The sequence below is a fragment of the Tamandua tetradactyla genome, chromosome 3, assembly GCF_023851605.1.
Source record: "Tamandua tetradactyla isolate mTamTet1 chromosome 3, mTamTet1.pri, whole genome shotgun sequence".
Taxonomy (NCBI): Eukaryota; Metazoa; Chordata; class Mammalia; order Pilosa; family Myrmecophagidae; genus Tamandua; species Tamandua tetradactyla.
In genome coordinates, this window is record NC_135329.1 from 141813060 (window position 1) to 141826479 (window position 13420).

At 40.2% G+C, this 13420-nt stretch overlaps 1 protein-coding gene and 1 pseudogene across 1 annotated transcript in view; both read left to right on the forward strand.

Annotated features, from left to right (window-relative positions):
• MYO3B (myosin IIIB) overlaps positions 1 to 13420 on the forward strand; it is a 510258-nt gene that overhangs the window by 87111 nt on the left and 409727 nt on the right. The gene's annotated exons all lie outside the window — the stretch shown is intronic.
• LOC143676798 (homeobox protein NANOG-like) lies at positions 418 to 3765 on the forward strand (annotated as a pseudogene).

Here is a 13420-nt window from a genome sequence, read left to right on the forward strand (position 1 = left end):
CTCCATCCTTTGGATCCCATAAAGACATGTTATTTCTGAATACAAAATATATTCATTCCATCACAGTATCACAAAAGCCTTAAACAATTTCAATGTACATACAAATGCAATACTAAGTCAAAAACAGTACAAAACCTCATGAAAATCAGTTACAGGCATGGTTTGTCCTAAGGCAAAATTCTCCTCTGAGTGTGGACCTGTGAAACTCAGAACAAGTTATCTGCTTCCAATATACAAAGGAGGACTTGCTGCATTGAACTTTTTAACTTCTACTACTGTGAAGGGGATTCCCTTTGTCCCAACCTTTTAATACCTTCATATCTGAAGACCTTCCTATTTCGCTAAGATCTTCCACCCAAATAGTCTTTAACCTTGCCTTAGTCAATTCCCCACCCCCTGCTCCTTCTGCTCAACAACATGAGTGTCGATCTAGCTTTTTCCCAAAGCCTGCCTTGCTCCAAAATAGATAATTCTAGTAACTCTTCACCAATGCCTGAGATTTATGAGGCTGAAGAAAATTATATATCCTTGCAAATGTCATCTGCTGAGGTGCACCAGTCAGAGACAGTCTCTCCTCTTCTTACTTTATGGATCTGCTTATTCAGTACAGCCCTGACCCTTCTACCAGTCCCAAAGTAAAACTATCTGCTTCTGTAGAGAAGAGCACTGGGAATAAGGAAGACGAGAGCAAGATCAAGAAACAGAAGATCATATGAAAAACCCACAGCTAATATCATCCTCAATGGGGAAAAATTGAAAACTTTCCCCCTAAGATCAGGAACAAGACAAGGATGTCCACTATCACCACTATTATTCAACATTGTGTTGGAGGTTCTAGCCAGAGCAATTAGACAAGAAAAAGAAATACAAGGCATCAAAATTGGAAAGGAAGAAGTAAAACTATCACTGTTTGCAGACGATATGATACTATACGTCAAAAACCCGGAAAAATCCACAACAAAACTACTACAGCTAATAAATGAGTATAGCAAAGTAGCAGGTTACAAGATCAACATTCAAAAATCTGTAGCATTTCTATACACTAGTAATGAACAAGCTGAGGGGGAAATCAAGAAACGAATTCCATTTACAATTGCAACTAAAAGAATAAAATACCTAGGAATAAATTTAACTAAAGAGACAAAAAACCTATATAAAGAAAACTACAAAAAACTGTTAAAAGAAATCACAGAAGACCTAAATAGATGGAAGGGCATACCGTGTTCATGGATTGGAAGACTAAATATAGTTAAGATGTCAATCCTACCTAAATTGATTTACAGATTCAGTGCAATACCAATCAAAATCCCAACAACTTATTTTTCAGAATTAGAAAAACCAATAAGCAAATTTATATGGAAGGGCAGGGTGCCCCGAATTGCTAAAAACATCTTGAGGAAAAAAAATGAAGCTGGAGGTCTAGTGATGCCGGACTCTAAGGCATATTATGAAGCCACAGTGGTCAAAACAGCATGGTATTGGCATAAAGATAGATATATCGACCAATGGAATCGAATAGAGTGCTCAGATATAGACCCTCTCATCTATGGACATTTGATCTTTGATAAGGCAGTCAAATCAACTCGCCTGGGACAGAACAGTCTCTTCAATAAATGGTGCCTAGAGAACTGGATATCCATATGCAAAAGAATGAAAGAAGACCCATGTCTCACACCCTATACAAAAGTTAACTCAAAATGGATCAAAGATCTAAACATTAGGTCTAAGACCATAAAACAGTTAGAGGAAAATGTTGGGAGATATCTTATGAATCTCACAACTGGAGGCAGTTTTATGGACCTTAAACCTAAAGCAAGAACACTGAAGAAGGAAATAAATAAATGGGAGCTCCTCAAAATTAAACACTTTTGTGCATCAAAGAACTTCATCAAGAAAGTAGAAAGACAGCCTACACAATGGGAGACAATATTTGGAAATGACATATCAGATAAAGGTCTAGTATCCAGAATTTATAAAGAGATTGTTCAACTCAACAACAAAAAGACAGCCAACCCAATTACAAAATGGGAAAAAGACTTGAACAGACACCTATCAGAAGAGGAAATACAAATGGCCAAAAGGCACATGAAGAGATGCTCAATGTCCCTGGCCATTAGAGAAATGAAAATCAAAACCACAATGAGATATCATCTCACACCCACCAGAATGGCCATTACCAACAAAACAGAAAATGACAAATGCTGGAGAGGATGCGGAGAAAGAGGCACACTTATCCACTGTTGGTGGGAATGTCAAATGGTGCAACCACTGTGGAAGGCAGTTTGGCGGTTCCTCAAAAAGCTGAATATAGAATTGCCATACGACCCAGCAATACCATTGCTGGGAATCTACTCAAAGGATTTAAGGGCAAAGGCACAAACGGACATTTGCACACCAATGTTTATAGCAGCGTTATTTACAATTGCAAAGAGATGGAAACAGCCAAAATCTCCATCAACAGAAGAGTGGCTAAACAAACTGTGGTATATACATATGATGGAATATTATGCAGCTTTAAGACAGGATAAACTTATGAAGCATGTAATAACATGGATGGACCTAGAGAATATTATGCTGAGTGAGTCTAGCCAAAAACTAAAGGACAAATACTGTATGGTCCCACTGATGTGAACGGACGTTCGAGAATAAATGTGGAATATGTCATTGGTAACAGAGTCCAGCAGGAGGTAGAAACAGGGTAAGATAATGGGCAATTGGAGCTGAAGGGATACAGACTGTGCAACAGGACTAGATACAAAAACTCAAAAATGGACAGCACAATAATACCTAATTGTAAAGTAATCATGTTAAAACACTGAATGAAGCTGCATCTGAGCTATAGGTTTTTGTTTTGTTTTGTTTTGTTTTTACTATTATTACTTTTATGTTTTTCTCTATATTAACATTCTATATCTTTTTCGGTTGTGTTGCTAGTTCTTCTAAACCGATGCAAATGTACTAAGAAACGATGATCATGCATCTATGTGATGATAAGAATTACTGATTGCATATGTAGAATGGTATGATTTCTAAATGTTGGGTTAATTTCTTTTTTTCTGTTAATTAAAAAAAAGAGAGAGAAGGGGTAATTGGAGCTGAAGGGATACAAACTGTGCAACAGGACTGGATATAAAAACTCAGAAATGGACAGCACAATACTACCTAATTGTAATGCAATTATGTTAAAACATTGAATGAAGCTGCATGTGAGGTATAGGGTTTTTTTTCTCTCTATTATCATTTTAATTCTTATTCTGTTGTCTTTTTATTTCTTTTTCTAAATCGATGCAAATGTACTAAGAAATGATGAATATGCAACTATGTGATGATATTAAGAGTTACTGATTGTACATGTAGAATGGAATGATTTCTAAATGTTTTGTTAATTTTTTTTAATTAATAAAAAAATAAAAATAAAAAAAAAGAAACAGAAGATCAGAACCATGTTCTCTCAGAGCCAGCTATGAATACTGAATGATAGATTTCAAAGACAGAAATACCTCAGCCTCTAGCAGATGCAAGAACTTTCTAACATCCTGAACCTCAGCTACATACAGATTAAGGCCTGTTTCCAGAACCAGGGAAGGAAATGTAAGAGATGGCAGAAAAATATACAACTGTTTGAAGAATGGCAACAAGTTGACCAAAAAGGGCTCAGCACCTACAGAATACCCAGGACTTTATTCTTCATATCCCCAGGAGTGCTTGGTGAACACTTCTGGTACCTTTCCAATGTGGAGCCACCAGACCCGGAACAGATGGTAACTCCAACTGCAGCTGCTGTTCCGGATGTAGTATCATTGCTTGAGCAAATCAGTACATCCCCTGGTACCTGGTATGCAGCTATTGACCTGGCAAATGCTCTTTTATCAATAGCTGTTAGTAAGGACCACCAGAAACAGTTTGCTTTCAGCTGGCAAGGTCAGCAATATACTTTCACTGTCCTACCTCAGGGGTATATCGACTCTCCAGCCCTATGTCATAATCTTGTCCACAGAGACCTTGATCGTTTCTCACTCCCACAAGACATCATACTGGTCCATTATATTGATGATATCATGTTGATTGGACCTAGTAATCAAGAAGTAGCAACTACTCTAGACTTACTGGTAAGGCATTTGCATGTCAGAGGATGGGAGATAAATCCAACAAAAATACAGGGGCCTTCCACCTCAGTGAAATTTCTAGGTGTCCAGTGATGTGCGGCATGTTGAGATAACCGTTCAAAGGTGAAGAATAAGTTGGTGCATCTGGCCTCTCCTACTGCCAAAAAAGAGGCACAATGCCCAGTTTGTCTCTTTGGATTTTGGTGACAACATATTCCTCATTTGGGTGTGCTACTCCGGCCCATTTATTGAGCGACCAGAGAGGCTGCTAATTTTGATTGGGACCTGAACAAGAGGAAGCTCTGTGACAGGTCCAGGCTGCTGTACAAGCTGCTGTGCCACTTGGGCCATATGATCCAGGAGATCCAATGGTGCTGGAAGTGTCAGTGGCGAATAGAGATGCTGTCTGGAGCCTTTGGCAGGCCCCTATAGGAGAATCACAACACAGACCCTTAGGAGTTTGGAGCAAAGCCTTACCATCTGCTGCAGATAACTACTCTCCTTTTGAGAAACAGCTTTTGGCCTGCTACTGGGCCTTAGTAGAGACTGAATGCTTAACCATGGGCCACCAAGTTACCGTGAGAACTGAGTTGTCTATCATGTACTGGGTGTTGTCTGACCCACCAAGCCATAAAGTTGGGCGTGTGCAGCAGCACTCTATTGTAAAATGGAAATGGTATATACGAGATAGGGCCAGAGCAGGTCCTGAAGGCACAAGTAAGTTACATGAGGAAGTGACCCAAATGTCCATGGTCTCTGCTCCTGCTACATTACAGTCTCTCCCAGACCAGAGCTATGGCCCCGTAGGGGATTCTTTACAGTGAACTGACCGAGGAAGAGAAAACTCGGGCCTGGTTTACAGATGGTTCAGCACAATACGAAGGTACCACCTGAAAGTGGACAGCTGCAGCACTCCAACCCCTTTCTGAGGTGTCCTTAAAGGACAGTGGTGAAGGGAAATGCTCCACTGGGCAGAGCTTTGAGCAGTGGACGTGGTTGTTCATTTTGCTTGGAAGGAGAACTGGCCAGAGGTGCATTTGTATAATGTTGCTAGTTGTTTGGCTGGATGGTCAGGGACTTGGAAAGACCATAATTGGGAAATTGGTGACAAAGAGGACTGGGGAAGATGTGAATAGACCTTTCTGAGTGGGCTAAAAACATGAACCTATTTGTGTCCCATGTGAATGCGCACCAGAAAGTGACTTCAGCAGAGGAAGGTTTTTAATAATCAAGTGGATAAAATGGCCCATTCTGTGGATAACAGTCAGCCTCTTTCCCCAGAAACTCCTGTCATTGCCCAATGGGGTCATGAACAAAGTGGTCATGGTGGTAGGGTTGGAGGTTATGCATGGACTCAGCAACATGAATTTCCACTCACCAAGGCTGACTTGGCTACAGCCACTGCTAGGTGCCCAATCTGCCAGCAGCAGAGACCCACATTCAGCCCCCAATATGGCACCATTTCCTGAGGTGACCAACCAGCTACATGGTGGCAGGTTGATTACATTGGAACACACCCTTCATGGAAGGGGCAGCAATTTGTTCTAACTAGAATAGACACATACTCTGGATATGGGTTTGCTTTCCCTGCATGTGATGATCCTGCTAAAACTACCATCCATGGGCTTACAGAATGCCTTATCCATCGTCATGGTATTCCACATAGCATTGCTTCTGATCAAGGAACACACTTCACAGCAAATGAAGTGCAGGAATGGGCATGTTCATGGAATTCTCTGGTCTTACCATGTTCCCCATAATCCAGAAGCACCATTGATAGAATGGTGGAATGGCCTTTTGAAAATTCAATTACAGTGCCAAATAAGTGGCAATACCTTGAAGGGCTGGGGTGATGTTCTTCAGGAAGCTGTATATGCTTTGAATCAGCATCTGCTGTATCGTGCTGTTTCTCCCATAGCCAGGATCCATGGGTCCAGGGACCAAGAGGTAGAAATGGGAGTGGTACCACTCACTATTATCCCTAGTGATCCACCAGGAAAATTTTTGCTTCCTGTCCCAGCAACTAAACTACAGGTTTTAGTTCCAAAAGGGGGAATGCTTCCACCAGGAGAAACAACAATGATTCCATTGAACTGGAATCTAAGAATGCCACCTGGTCACTTTGGGCTACTCATGCCCCTGAAATCAATAAGCCATTGGCTGGGGTGATTGACCCTGACTATTAGGGGTAAATAGGACTGCATCTACACAATTGAGGTAAAGAAGAGTTTTCTTAGAATATAGGAGATTCCCTAGGGCGTCTTTTAGTACTACCACGCCCTGTGATTAAAATCAATGGAATCAGTCCTTTTCAGGACTACCAATGGCTCTGAAACTTCAGGAATGAAGGTTTGGGTCACCCTACCAGGCAAAGAACCATGGCCAGCTGAACTGCTTGCTGAGGGTAAAGGGAACATGGAATGGGTAGTGGAAGAAGGAGGTGATAAATATGAAGTACTACCATGTGATCAGTTACAGAAATGAGGACTGTAATGCTGTTTTGTTCATGCTATACTATTTAAGTTGTAATGTATCAAGTTTAAGAATGAATATTACCCAAGGACTTGCACGCTATTCTGGAGAGATTTAATGTGTTTCTAGTTATATGTAGGACAGTTGAGTATTGTTAGGTGAAAGAAAAAATGTGTATTTTTTTGTTTTTTTATTTAGAAATTAGGTATGGTTTAAAGTGATATGTATAGCTGCCAAGTTGACAAGGGGTGGACTGTCATGGTCAGGTTCATGTGTCAACTTGGCCAAATAGTGGTACCTGTTTGTCTGGTTGGGCAAGTGTGGGCCTGTCTGTTGTGATGAGGACATTTCATAGAATTAAATCATGATCATGTGAGCTGCATCCACAGCTGATTCCATTTGTAATCAGCCAAGGGGAGTGTCTTCTGCAATGAGTGATACTTAATCTAATCAGTGGAAGCCTATTAAGGAGGATTCATAAGAGACAGGCTCTCTTCCTGCTTTGGCTGGCAAGCCTCTCCTGTGGAGTTCATCCAGACCCTCCATTGGAATCATCAACTTCACAGCCTGCCCTGCAGATTTTGGACTCTGCATTCCCATGGTTACATGAGACATTTTTAGAAATTTTATATTTGTGAGTGTTTCCTGTTGATTCTGTTTCTCTAGAGAGCCCTAATACAATAACCAAGCCTGGACAACCATGCCTGGAACAATCAGTTCCAGAAGAATGAAGAAGAATCCCTGAAGCTCCAGATCCAATTTCAGCAAAATTCTCTGGCCAGTGATTTGGAGACCACCTTGGAAAGTGCTAGGGAAACCATGATTGAATACAGCAAACTGTTAAATATTTTAGTACCTCACACAACATGGATTTATTCCCAAATTACATCATGAGTGCCCAGCCTGAAAATGTATGAAGATAGGATGAAGATGGGTATATGATAGTCTCTCTCTGGGCAGAGATTGCATTACATCCTTCCTTGCAGAATTGTCTTGAGAGCTGTGTATCTGACTTTGTTCTGGTTTTCATTGAGTAATTGGGTGATGAGTGCAGGTGTGTTATGAGTCTAATAAGAGATTTTAAAAAAACTCAGTAACAGGCCAGATTACCTTGGCTGCCCCAAGCAACATAAAAGATGAGATGTCTATGACTAAAGAGAACTAGAATATAATATTAGTTTGGATATCTTTAGGATTTAGCCTCAAGAACAGGAAGTACAAGTATAAAGGTGTGTGCTGGAGTATTCATTTTATTGGATTAGGAGGTGTCACTGAATTGCTAAAACGAAGGGTTAAGCTATCATGAACCTGCTTCATTGATTTCCTCCACCCTTTCTTTGTTTTACTGCCTCTAACTTGTTCATTACTTTATTATTTGTAAATAAATATTTTGTTTTTGTATCATGGCAATATTATAGTTTATCTGGTTGGTTTATACATTCAAGTACAGGTAAATAAAATATATCCATTTAAAACAAAAACAAAGTGGTGGGGGATGCAGTCATAGGGTAAACATCTCCATTTCCATAGTGGGAAATTGAAAGGTAAACAGGGGTCACTGGATGCAAATAGCTCCAAAAACCAGCGGGGGAAACTCCATTAGATTTTAAGGCCTGAGAATTATTTATCCTTGGAGCTTGAGGGAGCAGCAGTCCCACCCTTCTTAAGGGCTTATACAGCATCCCTGCTTGTTCCAAACATATGAGCATCCCAACATATCCAAGCATTGGGGAAACCAACTTGTTCTTGGCCCCACTCTCTCCAAGCATCTGAGCAGAACCCAGATTTCCCTGCAACCTCTGGGGCATATGCTCAACCCCTTCAGGACAGTGGGGTCATGGCTAGGCACTTCCCATGAGGTACACCCTCTCTGAGGCCTGAGGCAGCAAAACTCTTCCTGAACATCAAGGAAGAAGGCCCGCCCTCTGCCTCAGGAACAAACTCACTCTTTCTATGTGGATAGGTGGGTCCACTCTACTGGCCTGAGATTTCTTGACTCCAGAACTTAGCTTCCATCATTCTTCCTTTATAGTCAGTTTTCCTTCAATCTGTCCTTTTAGTAGAGACTGGCAATGGTCCTGTATGTACAGATATCACAAAAACTTGTTGGTTTTCCATGCAGCACACAAGGATTATAACCATCAGACAGTAGGACTTTCTACAAATCCTTTCTGGATAACTCTGTCTCCAATGCTAGCTTGTGCTGAAATGGCTGACTGGCTCCATGTTTGGTTAAATCCTCAGGAGGGGTGCTATTCTCTGGGATCTCACTTTCTGAAACCCCAGAATTTTCCAGACCGTCAATTTCTGGTTTCCTTGTATCCAGGAGTTAAGTTCTCAGCTAAGCTAAGCTAAGCTAAGGGATAAGTTCTCAGCTTATCCCTTTTCTGTCACGTTTTACTATAAGCAATAAGAAGAAACCAAGCTGCATTTTCCACATTTAGTTCAGAAATTTCCTCAGTTAGACATTTAAGCTCACCACCTTCAAATTCTACCTTCCATCCAACACCAGGACTCTATTTTGCCAAATTCTCTTCCACTTTAAAACAAGGATCACCTTTCCTCCAGTTCGCAATAACATATTCATAATCTCTGTCTGAGACCTCATTGGAGGTATCTTTGGAGTCCATATTTCTACCAATAGCTCTTCAAAACAATCTAGGCCTTCTTTATCAAGCATCTCACAATTCTTCCCCCATCCATGTAAAAAGCCATTCCAACATTTTTGGTATTTGCATCTTGCAGCACCCCATTTCTCTGGTACCAAAATCTGTTTTGGTTTGCTAAAGCTGCTGGACAGCAATATATCAGAAATTGATCAGCTTTTACAAAGGAGATTTATAGTTCTAAGGTCATGAAAATGCCCAAATTAAAGCATCCAAAGAAAGATACCTTGACTCTGAAGAAAGTCTGGTGTTCTCTGTCACATGGGAAGGCACATGGCAATGTCTGCTGTCCTTCTGGTTGCTGGTTTCAAACAGCTCTCTCAGATCCTGTTTCTCAGATACTTTCTGCCTAAGTATCTTTGGGACCTCATTTAGCTTCTTTAGGAAAGACTCTGGGTTTTATCACTTAGCTTAGCATCTCCAAAGTCTGTATTTATATTTCATCTCTCTGCTCTATGTGTTAGCACTGAGTTCTCTCTCATAAAATGGCTCCAAGAAAGGATTAAGATCCACTTTGAATGGGCAGGGTCACAATTCCATGGAAACAACCTAATCAAAAGGTCCTACCCAAAACTGGTGGCTCACATGTCCATGGAAACAAACTAATTAAGAAGTCCTTACCCAATAACAGGTCTGCCCCCAAAAGATTGGATTGAAAGAACATGGCTTTTTTGGGCACATAGCAGCTTCAAACTGCACAAGGGCCATAGGGAAATGCACAAGAAAATGCGTGATTTCTTCTTTATCTTCAACTTCAACAAACTTCTATTCAGTACCTATTGTGATTGAGGCAGTTCAATAGGTGTGGGATGTAATAATTCACCTTAGGAAAAGATTCTTTCCTCATTTTCCCTCTCACATTTTATAGGACTGAGCAAGGAAAAGCCCAACTTCCCTTGCCACACATACATTGCATTATTGCCACAGACATTTAAGAATAGGTGGGTGTTTTTCTTACATCTTGTAAAATGAATTGAGCTAAATTATAGCTTCCCATTTGTAAAACAGTGATAGTCTAAAACTGCAGAGTGCAAAATTCAGAGATTGCCATAGTAACTCTGCTTTTCCCAGGAAGTAATTGAAATAAGGCACTTTCTACAAAAATAGAATATTGATGTTCATATCTATAAAGGAATTAATTTACTGACTGATAGAGGGGAAAGAAGAAAGATGAGCCACTGAGCTACATTTTAATATGATTTTGACTATCCCCAGGGTGGCAAACAGCTTAAACTTTTTCTTTTATTTTTGCAGCAAAAAGCACTTTTCTTTTTGGCTTGGTTTGTGTATAGAAATAGTTTCCAGAAATATATAAAGTAATAAGGAATTAGAGAGCACATTTAGTAAAACACTGAAAGGCTCCAATTTGTTTCTTACCATTATCAGTTTGATGAATGTTCAAATTGCTTGCAGGATATTTAATCGCTGTTCATGATTAGCATGGCAGCAAAACTATAGGAATAGCTGAGTGTGCCATTAGCAATTAGGGAACTCTAGCCTTGCACAGGTGCCATCATGATACCAAAGACACAAATGTATGAAGGAAAAAGTAATTAGGCTAGGAAATAATAATGATGATAATCATGTTCTAGAAATACTATTTGGAGGGTTGATAGAATTTTGATGAAGTCTTATAAATGTGTGTATTTATATATGTGTGGTATAAATAAATGCCGTGTGCATTCCAGGGCTTGTTTCCTGGAAATTTTCTAGAATCATTCTCAAGATAGATTGCTTTATTTCCAAATTAGGTACCAGATGGCTAAATAATGATCTAACTGAATGATTCTTCATTGGTAAAATATTAGGCACCAGGGCAGGAAGTGGAAGGAGATTTTGAGGATATGGCCCTCCCCAGAGATCAACCAGATAATATCCCTGGTGAGGGTGGTTCTAGCTGGCAAGAAGTGAGATTAATACAGTTCTTGTCTCAGGGGCATTTTCATTTTCACAAGAAATATAAAAACTCAGCAAAAGGATTAAGACTTCAGGGAGTGAATCTCAAGCATGTGTGACCTGATGTGAGAGTTTGGGTTAGGTGGTAACTCTGGGCTGCCTTAGGTTCTACCTGGCATTTATATCTATTATGTTTTTTTTTTTTTTATGCTGTGGAAAAATAGAGAAACTATTCATTTTTTAATCTATTTCCCTTACTAGATTAAAAGTTCACAGAGGAAAGGACAGTATCTTAGTCACCTTGGTAGTCTTAGGCCTGACATGATGCCTAGAATAGGGAGAGATGTAAGTAAATGACTGCCTGCCTGCCTGACTCACTGACTGATTAGTTGGTTGAATGAGTCCCTGAACCTTCCCCACACTGAGTGTTCCAGCCCAGCACAACGCCGAGACCAAAGAACATGCCAGACAGAAGATTAGCCATGAGTTTTAATTAGGGACTTAGAGACAGGGGAATCATTCTTCCCGGTGACAGCCAGTTGGGAAATGGAAGTCTGCACTCTGTTCAAAACCAAGAAAGAAAGAGAGAAAGAGGTGTGCCAAGAGGGTAGCTTATAAAGTTTAAGAGTCCCATAAGATTTGGTTACAACAGGGTTTCAGCAGACTCTCATGAGATCTGGTTATCAGGGGAGGGGAATTTTACATTCTTTCACGTATAACATCTGTCCAGGTCATGGAGGCGGTTGTGTGACTTGCTCTCAAAATGAAAGAGGGGCAGGGCCCGGGCCCTGGGTCCTTACATGGAGGCAGCCTCACATCCAATTTTCTAGGGCCGTCCTTGCTCTCTGGACATTGGCACTGGGCTACTGACATAACGGTTACCCTCACTGCTACCAAGGCCTTTAAAATAACTTTCCAGTAAATTTCTTCTTTTCTTAAAGAAAAGAAAAAAAAGCCAATATTTATTGAATACATACTTATGAGCCAGGCACTGGGCTAAGTGCTTTATAAAGTACTATGTACATTTAACCCTTTTGAAAGTCCTGGGAGGGGAGATGCTACTAATATCTCCACTTTTCTGAGAAGGAAATTGAGGCTCAGAAAGAATAAATAGCTCGGCTGAGATTTTGTAACTAGCAAATGGCAGGGCCAGAATTAGAACTCAAGCAGTTTAGCTTCCAAGTATTTTTTCCCCTTTGTTCCCAATTGAGTGTAAATGGAAATGTGCCCAATTCTTGGATCCCAGAAACAAGGGTAAAGATCTTTTAAATGTAAGAAAGGCCAGAAAGTAAAAAGGGTTCCTTACTAGATCACAGAAAGAAGTATATCATGCCTTTGATGTGATTTAAAGACCTTGGAAGCGTCTTCTGAATATCAGGGAACACTCACGCATACGTTATTGGGATGAGATTGCAGAATCTCATCATGGGAAAGGGCTTGCATATTCTCAATGGTGTGGCATGCATTGATAAAATAACCCACTGTTGAATAAGGCTTGTGAGTTTTTTTGTTTTTATTTTGTATTTATTTTTGCAACCTACAGAGCTATTACTCAAATTACTCCCATTTCCCAATGTGAAAACAGAGACACAAATGCTTATGACCCTATCTAAGTATTAATGAGACACAATGGAATAAATAACTAGAAAGGCCAACTTAGGTCAGATGGTCAGAAGTCTTCTCTGTGGAAGTAATATTAAAGCTGTAATTTACAGGGGTAGAAGGAGGTTGCAGTATAAAAACCGGGGGAATCATGGATGACAAAAGGGAATTCTCAATCACAAGGGGTTTCTGGTTTTTAAAATCACTTTCCTATTTTATTTTATTTGATCTTCACAATTCTGAGGTATGAATACCACTGCAAGCATCGTATTCATTAGAGCTGGTCAGCACTCCAGGTCTGTTCCTTCTGAGCACAGGGTTAGGTTGCACTTACCAGTTCCTTTCAAATTGGTTATGACCCTATGAGTTGCTTTGGCCAAGGAAATGTGAAGGTAACATGTGACATTTCTGGGTGAAAGCTTTAGAAAGGTGATTCTCCTTGTTCTTTTTCCTCTGCCTCTGTGTTGGGCAGCGTTCTGGATAATATAGGCCTATCACTGTATATACCAGAAAATTGATATGGGAAGGGCCCATATCAAAATATTGGAACACTAATCTGCATAACAACACCTTCCTTATTTTCTACCATCCCTGGTGCCTTAGGGCCACTACAGAAGAGCCATTTCCTGCTCTCAATCTAAGAACTTGTCACTTTTAAAATCTTTATCATATGGCATA